The following is a 9,974-nucleotide window of genomic DNA, read 5'->3' as shown; positions in this document are numbered from 1 at the left end:
TCCGTGGCCTCCCTCCACGCGCATTTTACATTGCAAAGGGGAAAGAAAAACTAGCAAGTTCGTGCAAGCGATATTGGAGCAACCTATTCTGGGGTCCTGGGAGGACTTTGGCAGGCGGTCTGGCGTCTCCATGGGCTCCCTGGCACACCGAGGGACAGGCACCTGGGCCCCAGATGTGCTTGCCTGTATGTGAGGCTCTGCTGATCCATCTGTGGCTCAAGACAAAACCTTGGCTTTTGATCAGTGAGAGGAGATAGATTCATTGCAAAGTACAGGATAAGAAGTTCCAGAGCTGGAGCGTGAATAGAAAAAGGTTCTCTGCTCTTTGCTTCGCTTTCATCTTATCTTCTGGGGCCTCTTGGACATTTGGTGACGCCGGTGCTTGGATCTGGATTTTACCATTCTCCCCCACTCCCCCATCTTAGCCTTGATGATTTGTGTAGATATTGCTTCCCTGCATATATGGAGACTTCTGAAGGCCCCCCAATTTTTCTAAGTGAAATGGAAGGAGAGAAGAGATGATGTGTTAAATGCAATAAATGACTCCCTTTGTTTCTCATGAAATTGAATGCCTTTTTCATTTCAAATGTAACTGTTTTCACATGCTGAGAGTGATTTAAAGAACACTTATAGGTATCCCTGAAGGGGATTCCTGCATTTTCTTAGGGGATTAGTGTGGGAGTGAGGGAAGGATGGTGATGGGGTTGAGGGGTCTTGAAAGCTAAGATTCTGGGCATTCACCTTGATTTTTCCTCCTAGGAAATACTAACTTGCAATGTAGCTTGCTAGGCTGAAGAAAATAAAAAGTTTTCTTCACCATAAGAACAATGATAGGTTGGTGGTAAGTATTCTAGAAATTTATTCAGGCCCTGAATCTTTAGGGCTGGACATACTCCTTCAGAGAAGCAAACAGCTCTTTCAGTGTAATTCTTTTCCGTGGTGGCCAAAAGGTAGACATGGCCTCCAAATCTCTGGGTTTTTATTTTATTCTTGAGGATCCTAAAATCTGAAATCATCTCAGAATGTGCAGAACATGGACACGGAAGATCAGCAGTGGCCTTTCCATTTTACTAAGGGTTTACATGATCATTCAGTTACACAGTCAACCCAACAAACTTGTCAAGGTGGACTAGTAACATTGTCTTTGTTTTGTGACCAATGACAAAACCATGGCTTTAAGATAGGATTTTCCTAGATCACAAAGTCACTATGGAGTGGAAGAGGGAATCAAAGCCAGGTTTTTTAGCCTCAAATCCTGCATTCCTTCCTGCAAATTCATACCCTTTCCCTCCTGAGGATCATTTTTTCCTCCCCTGTGCCATCCACGTGGGTCAGAAAGTGTAACTTGTGTGGACCGCCTATTTACTTCTATCCTACGTTTCTAAAGATGGTGAATAACACCAAACTTCCTGCTTTCTCTGGGCATTCCTGTGATCTGTGGCCTTGTTTGTACTGTTCAGATTCTTCCCTAATGGTCTCTCACACCTGATAGGTAGGGGCAGAGGATGGGGCTGGCTGATCCCAAAGGGTTGCTGCCTTTATAAACTCTTGGCAACCCCAGACGCAAGAGCCCCTCTATTGTCACACTCTACACACTTTCGGCCAACAATCTGAGTCTTCTCTGCATTGCTTTTTGCTCCACTCTTTTGCAAAATAGAGAATACAATTGTAATATTTGCGATTGTTTGATTGACCATGGGTGCCGGAAGTGGGGCTGCATGCTGGAGAGGAATGGGCTCAGGAGGCAGGTGGAACTTCTGTCACCCCCTTCATAGTCATCTCCCACGGCATATATCGTGTTTTAAAGAGATGGCTGATTTATGTGTCTGTTTTCCCACTGCAGGGTGAACTTGTTATACTCCTAGTTCCCAGCGCAGCGCAGCACCCGACTCAGAAGCTTATTAAAACTGAAGAAAGAGCACCATCTCTTCCAAGCTGTGGTAACGCGCAAAGCCAAAAGGAGAAGCGGTCCCATCTTGTTTTAACTCCACCGCCATTTGAACTGCGTTGCTAGCTTCATGCAACAAAAGTTGCTGCTGCGGCTCTGAATAACATTTCCTAGATTTTCATGGACTTCCAACGTTGAGCTTTTGTGTCTCCATTAAAAGGGAAAAGGCGGCAGCCATGACAAATTTTACCTCCCATCTATTACTCACAGAAAAGAAAATCTTTTAGGATAAAATTCTTGGATGATGCAGCCAAATGCTGACTTTTCAAAAAAAATAATCTGCCGTGAAATACCCTTGTTCATAAAAATGGGATTGCGCTGTGGCAATCTTCCCATCGTCCTGAGAATGGGAATGAAAGAGGTTGTACATTTTCACCTAGAACAGGTGTAAGGTTTCTGACTGTTGACATTTTCTCTAAACTGGATATATATGGCCATCTCTGCCCTTTTGTTCCTGCAAGATAGGCCGTGATCAGTCACTAAATGTTAGCTACTTTAGAGGTCCCCCCCAAAGCAGACTACAGGAAAAGGGTCTTTCAGCATTACTTTTCAGGAATTCCCACTCCCTATTAAGTGAGCTCTCTTCCATATAATTATTTTCTTTTCCCTGGGAAGTATCTCATTTCATATTAGGTTACAACAGACAAGCAAGACCCTGGAGCAGGTGACTGGGTGGTGGGCACTCACCTTGCCCAGTCTTTTCAGACCTTTTCCACAGCCCTCTTCTCCTCCTCCTTACCCCTTGGTAGATTACTTGAGAAAGTAAAAAAATCTGAAAAACTTGAATATTCACACATTCTGGAGAGTAAAGCAAATGCATCAACAAATGATAACTCTCAGCTGGATCCCTCTGAACTAGTTCCCTTTTGCCTATCTCCCTACCCAAATTTTTCCCCCATGAGGAGGCCTATTTAATTGAAACAGAATTTGAGGGCTAGAAAATAAGGTGTTTGCTGTTACGACAGCCAGGAAGGCCGTGTGCTTTTTCCTCCCGACCACAGCGCCCGTCCGTCCGGGGGCTGCTGCCGCGGTGGCAGGGGCTAGCGGAAGACTGCCTTTTCCCAGCCTTCCCTGGCTTGACCACACCCCCCACTTTAAGGAGGCAGCTCTATTAGAAACATTATGGTTTTTGCATCCTCTTTAGCCACCAAGCAGAGGGTTCCTGCAGGTAGTTGGGAAGAGACCACGGACGTTGAGGGAAGCTCACTGGGATCTGCGCTTGCCTCACCCTCTCTCACCGGCAAAGCAGTAAGTGAGGTGTGAGTTTCTGCCTGAAACTTTTTTCCATTCTCCTTTTTCATCCCCCCCCACCCCGCCCAAGTCTGTGAAATTAAGGGGTAAATTGATGAGGACTTTCAGGATACAAGCGGGTTTTCTTTTTTCTCTTTTCATATTTTGCTATTTACCATTCAATTGTTTATTTAATGAGCATTTTCCAAAATGCTTCCTAACCTTGTCAGAGTAATCTGAAATCAAGACCCTGTTTCCCTCCTTTCCTGCCTTCATAAAAGTCTAAATCCTTCCTGGTTTCAATACTCACAGATTACTTGTCAGAAACTCTGGATTCTTTTTTCATGTATTGGAGCACTTCCAAAGAAATGAAGCTGTAGTTGAAAGAATGAAATTTCTTTCTCTTTTTCTCTTTCATTCCTAGCAAGCCTATTGTTTTCATTTTTGCCGAGTGCAGCTTAATGAGTCGCTTTTATGGAGAGGACGTCGCTGAAGGTTGGAATCTTGCATGCCAGACTCACCTTTTTGGCATTTTCCTTGTTTCGACTCTCCCAGTTCTCCGAGCGTTTGCTAATCCTTCGGACTGTAGTTGGGGGTGGGGGAGGAATATCTCAAAGTCAGGGGGGCATTTCTCCCCGCTGCTGGAGAGCTGGACTTCTCGGCTGTTTTGGAGAAACAGGGGATGTGGATGACAATTCTCCATTCAGTGCTTTCGTCAGGCAATTCCACTTTGCATGTGGTTTTCAACTACTGTTAAAACTCCTCTGCTACCCGCTTTTAAAGTAAGATTCTATGTGAGCAAACTGTTCAAAAAGATGCCGGGTTACTGAGGTCAATGAATTTGATTGCAAGTTTTCCTATTACTTTGTGAGTGCTTTTGTTTTTTTCAATCTCAAGGTCATTTTTTTCCCTTCTTCATTCTGCGGCTGTGCAACTGAAAAAAAGATATTTGTTAAACAACAGGAAATACTAGATTCTAAAATGATAACTGGCAGCTCCATTTGATTTGTAAAATTACTGACGCTTCAGCTTTTTCATCAGCTGTGGTTCTGGATGGCCTCGCCTCCTCTATCTCAAGAGACAACCGTCTCGCTCCTGCAGGCACTTCTTAGGCACTGACAGCCGCTGGGTCGCCACTGATACTGTCAGGTTCTTCCTTACCTGCTGGTCCTGAGTGGAGGCAAGGGAGAGCTGATGAGTTAATGTCTACACAGTGCTTTGAAGATGAAAGGTCTTTTCATGTGTTCAGTACTGTAGTTATTAATATTAATATTTGAAGAAGCACACTGCTTCTTCATGTAAATCAGCAACTTCCAGTTCCAGCAACTCAGCAGTGAAATAACGTAGTGAGGGCAGCCACACAGCATCTTCTGTCCCGGTTTATGGCTGAGGACCCGAGAGGGTGTCTTGACATCAGAGGCTCCTTCCGCTAAGGTGCCAGCTGGTGGAGGGGCAAAGAGGCCCAAGGGTAGAGCCTGGGGGCTGGAGTTCCTCAACATCTGGTCATCGGTGACCTTGGAGAGATGCACCAGGGCCCACTGCCTGCCTGAGATAGCAAAGGGGTTCAAAGGCGAGGGTGGCCAAACTGGAACCAGCATTGGCTTTGGAGTCAAAAAGGATGGGTAGGCAGTTGGGCTCCATTAAAAATTAGCTTTTTAGCTGAGAACGAACTATTTTCATTTTCTTCATCTCTAAAATGCGAAGAGTCATATTTGCCTTGCCTATTTTACAAAGATGACAGATGAAAGGAAATAGCATAGGGCTTTGAAAAATGAAAGTGCCAATAACATTGAGGGACAGAGGAAGTAATATTGTAACAAACTGGGTGCATGGGTGCAGGCCCCTAGGGGAGGGCAAGAAATGCTATGGAAACAAATCACTGGCACTTACATTTCTCTTTGATTATACTTAGAGCCTCATTGCCCTGGCGAATTCCTTCCTGATAATTCAGGTTGTGCTGTACTTCATAATATTACTTATTGGTGGACAGATCTCTGCTTCCCACAGCCACTAAGTTCTCATTATCCACTGGAATCTCCAATTATTCATATTAAACACCAAAAGGAATGGTTACAGTCTAGAAGCTGGGCCATCTGTAGCCTTCCCTTTCTTCTCTTCTCTTCTCTTCTCTTCTCTTCTCTTCTCTTCTCTTCTCTTCTCTTCTCTTCTCTTCTCTTCTCTTCTCTTCTCTTCTCTTCTCCTTCCCTTCTCTTCTCATTTCTTTTCTTTTCCTTTCTTTACTTTGTTCTCTTTTCTTTCTTTCCCTTTGTCTCTTTGTTTCTTTCATGGAATTTTAAAAGTATTTAGTATTTGAGAAAAATAAAAGGGGCATGCAGCAATTTGTGCTCTATCTCTGAGGGCATCTGAGGCAAATCTGAGTTTCTTCAGTCTTGGAGGAAGTTGGATATGACGGCTAGTCCATTTTGTGTGTGTGAGTTTCCTTACATCCCTTGTCCCTGTTCAGCTTTTTAATTTTGATTCTCTGCCTAGAATACCTGGCTTTCTCCACTTGGCCTAAGGAAGCATAATTCACCCTCCTGTTTACTGCACACTAGGTACATTCCGGTTCCTTTCCTAGGTGCTTTGCATGGACGATTTCAGTCGTCTGCCATGAAGTCTCTGAGGTGAGCACTTTGAGGTATCCCCATTCATCAGATGAGGCCTCTGAGGCTTCGTGGCATGACTAAGTAAGTGGTGGGACCGTGATTAGATAAGGGGAATCTGAGTCCAGGGCTTGTGGTCTGAACTGAATCTCGTAGAAACCCAGTATCTCGGAGGCACGTAAACACTTTGAGAGCGGATATGTGGCTAAGGCGGATGATTTGCTTGTCTGGGCGAATACTGCAGGTAAGGCCTATTTTTCAAAAAGGAATCCACGGATTCCTGATTCACTGTTGGGAAGAAGCTGACTTTGATAAATTGATGTGAGGCATGGTTGGCTGGGCGAGTAAACCCCTCCCTCACCCTCTCATACGGCAGAGAGCCATCGAATGCTCAGCTTGTGTTGGGTGCTGTGAAGGCTACACAAGATGTACTATGTCAAGTCCAGGTGTTAATCTAACTCACAACTTAGTTTTGGAGTCAAGGTTTTACCTAAAAAGTGATTAGAAATAAAAAAACAACGTAACCAAGTGTTAAGTGGTGCAGTATTGTGCATGGGGGTTCTGGAAGTTCAGGTGGGAAAAAATAGAACCTAGAATACTGAGCGGAGGGTGTTTCTGATCAATTTTCTTCCCAAGGAAGTGGGCCAGTTTGGTAGTCCAGCTGACCAAGTACTGATGCTCTTTAAGGACTCAAAGGGGACAGTTTGGATAGTCGTGACTAGAATAGTAATAAAGCAACAGACTTTTAGGGCAAATGTCAGGAAACTATTCTTCACAGGGGGAAATACAATATATAATCTTCCCAAGAAATGTGGGAAAGCAGAGAACGCCAGAAGGTGAAATTTTTTAGAAAGTTTTTCTTTTCAACTAGTCATTTTAAAATACTTTCTGATGCATAAAAATTTGCAAAAAGGCATCAACCTATGAATGGATAAACAAAATGAAGTGTATTCATACTATGGCATATTTTTCAGTTGTGAAACAGAATGAATTTGTGAGATGTGCTACAACATGGATGAATCTTGAAGACATCATGTTGGGTGAAATAAACCAAACACAAAAAGACAAATATTGTGCGATCTCATATATATGAAATACCTAGAATAAGGAAATTCATAGAGACAGAGAGTAGATTAAAGGTCCCTAGGGACTGGGGGAGGGAAAGATGGGGAGTTACTGTTTATTGACTGTAGAGTTTCTGCTTGGGGTGATAAAAATTTTTGGTAATGGAGGTTGGTGATGGTAGCACAATATTGGCAATGCAATTTATACCAATGAATTGAATACTTGAAAGTGGTTAAAATGGGAAATTTGAGTTGTATATAGACTACTACAATAGAAAAAAAAAGCAAAACCATGCCATTCTAGCTTGAGATTAAACTATTATTTAAAAAAAAAAAAGGTTGAGAAAATAGTATAAAGAGTTTCCAAAAGATTTTTGGTACTTGGAGTGATCCTTAGTACAAAATGAATTCAGTCTATGGGGGACAGCAGCAAGGCCAGTTTTTTGATAAGAAGCTGGGCAACGAAAACGATGGTTCCTTAGAACAGGCAGGAGGTCTTGTCACAAGGGGCCGTCCCTCAGCTCATGGCTTGAGAGCCATGGTTGGGGCCTGAGCTTCACATTCTCCTGGGTCAGGCTTGCAGTGCAGCCAAGATAAAAGTCGAACTTCTGCTCACTCCTTGGCCCAGATGACTTAAGCTTTCACTGCCGATTCCTTGTGGGTTCTGCCTCCAATCAACTGCCTCATTATAATTCTTCACGAATCTAACAAGCAAGTCTGGATGCTGCCTTGCTACTCAAAGTGTGGCCCCAGGAGCAGCAGCCATCAGCATCATGTGGGAGCCTCTTAAAAATACAGAATCTCAGATCCTGCTCAGACTACTAAGCCAGAGACTCTTCTAGAACAGGGTTCCCATACTGAGCCAGAGACTCTTCTAGAACAGGGTTCCATACTGAGTCACAGACTCTTCTAGAACAGGGTTCCCACTCTGAGTCAGAGACTCTTCTAGAACAGGATTCCCAGGCTTATGCACATTTATACTTTGGGAAGCACTGCTCTAAAAGGCAAAACAAAAGCAGAAACAAACTGAAAGAAAAGTGAAAAAAACCTTAAAGTGTTTTCTGTGGCAGCTTACTACTTCTAGTAGCTAAAGGGTTACACCACAAAAGATTGGCATTTGTGTCAAAAGATATTGGTTTAACTTAGGATACTGCAGTGTTTCCCCATTTGTGCTAGGCAATCTTTCAATGAGTTCGTTTACCACTGTAAGAAAAATGCTTACTAACATCTTGGTTTTGAGCATAACAATGATACAAACCGACTGAAATTGTGACACTGTGTCTCTCTTCTTCTGTGAAATGCTCCGCAAATGCTGCTCAACCTGTCATTTTGGAAAGGGAACCCTTTTATGATGACTTAATTGCAAGTCCTTGTAAAAAAGATATGAAGGAGTCAGGCCATCTGGGTCCTAGTTTGATACTTAAATAAAGAACCTCTGATACCCTAAGCAAAAAAAGCCATTAATACAAACCACTATTACTACTACTTATTGAATGCTTACTAATTGCCAGGCACTGTGGTAAAACAGCAACAATAATAGCTATTTATGTATTCACCAAATGCAATGGATGGGACACAATGATGAAGGAGGTTGTTGATGTGGGAGGGGATGTGGAGGGGTGTGGGGTATGGGAACCTCCTATTTTTTTAATGTAACTTTTTTGTGATCTCTGTATCTTCAAAATAATACAATAAAAAATGCTAAAAAAATAGCTTTTACTGACCGTTTGGGTAAGGCATTTTGCTAAGCACTTTTATTTCAGGTACTTCTCTTCACCAACCCTGAAAAGGTTGGTATTATTGTAATTCTTCATTTTATAGTTGAGGTAACGAAGACTTGGTAAGGTTAAGGAATTTATCCAGGCCTGCCACCCAGCAAGGAGCTGTAGCTTCTTAACCAGGATCTCCAGCTTGAGTTCTTTGTCACTCTGCTAAACTCTTAACCATTCTGGGCTTAGCTGATTCACAGTAAAATGAGCAGATTTGATGGATTTTCTTCCAGCTTCAAAGTTCATTCAATTTTTAAAATCCCTCCACATCAAGCTGTTTAGTATTTTACAGAGGAATTTGAACCTTACGACTTGGACAATAAAACAAATGAAACTCTACCATGAAAATCAAAATCAGACCGACTCCAAGAAGTTGCTTACAGGATTTGAGAAACCTAAGGCAGCTGGTGATGTCCTTTACTTTCATTTTAAAGAGGGCATTGTTAAAGCCATGCCATCCCCTTGAATTGCTCTTTTAATAGCTGTCACTGTGTACGACATATTTCTGTTTTGTGGAGAGCTTTTCAAGAGGTGGAACCATATCTAAATTCTAGATTACAGACGACATGCTCCACACGCTGAGTTGAAAATTAATTATTCAAAATTCTCGGCTCCTTATGGATTTCTTTGGCAGCAAACATGGAGTTAGAGTTGACATATTTAGTCTTGGAGCCCTTCCTGTGGTTTGACAGGGCCAAGAATGTCGTATACCATAACCTTTGCTGCATTCATTGTTGTGAAGTGAAGAGTGCTTGATAGCATTCCTCCAGCTTGCTCTATTTTTTCCCAGGTTAATAAAAAGACAATCCTCATTTATTCAGTTATTTATGGAGCCCTATTTTGGTCATGGCACTGGAGTAGATCTGAAGACAAATGGGGTCATTTGTTGAATTTCATGGTTCGATAAGAGGATTTGAGGACTAGTATTTGAATACAAAACTGTAGCCACGTTTACTCTAAAACATTTCGCTGACTGTTTACCTTTTGCCACATGATGGCTGATTGACTAGAAAAAAAGTAGATGGTTCGTTTCTGCAAATTTGGTTACTAGGACTGACTTTTGTTTCCTCTCTTTGTTACCCTCCTGAAGATGTGAGTGCGTAGGTTTTAATGTATTCCCTTGATGTGTATGAGAGGTGAAAACCTTCCGCTCAATTTTGACATGCCGTCCTATCAGTGTGATGGTGAGGCGCTTGCTTCTGGGCAGGAGGAAACAAAGCGATCTGTGAGGCACATTTCCTCACTGCTACAGTAAAGCAGACTATGGTAAATGACTAAAGCAAACGCCCTGATTTTCTCTCCTTCCTTCAGGAGATACCAGGCAGTTTTAGTCCTTGAGAGGGGCAAAACCGTATACTCC

The 9,974-nt window shown here is 42.7% G+C and overlaps 1 protein-coding gene across 3 annotated transcripts in view; it reads left to right on the top strand.

The window, feature by feature from the left end:
* Positions 1 to 2,958: 2,958 nt before the first annotated feature.
* The window catches only part of ETS1 (ETS proto-oncogene 1, transcription factor), a 128,992-nt gene continuing 121,976 nt past the window's right edge, over positions 2,959 to 9,974 (top strand). Inside the window, exon 1 of one of the 3 annotated variants that reach the window (XM_004453812.5) lies at positions 2,959 to 3,196. The gene's annotated coding sequence lies outside the window, so the exon portion shown is untranslated. Of the gene's footprint in view, positions 3,206 to 9,974 lie in introns of all 3 variants that reach the window. The other 2 variants (XM_058289373.2, XM_071212419.1) reach the window with 2 other exon arrangements.

The sequence above is a fragment of the Dasypus novemcinctus genome, chromosome 27 (assembly GCF_030445035.2).
Source record: "Dasypus novemcinctus isolate mDasNov1 chromosome 27, mDasNov1.1.hap2, whole genome shotgun sequence".
Taxonomy (NCBI): domain Eukaryota; kingdom Metazoa; phylum Chordata; class Mammalia; order Cingulata; family Dasypodidae; genus Dasypus; species Dasypus novemcinctus.
The sequence above is the reverse complement of the archived record's forward strand: the minus strand, read 5'-3'. Positions and strand labels throughout refer to the sequence as shown.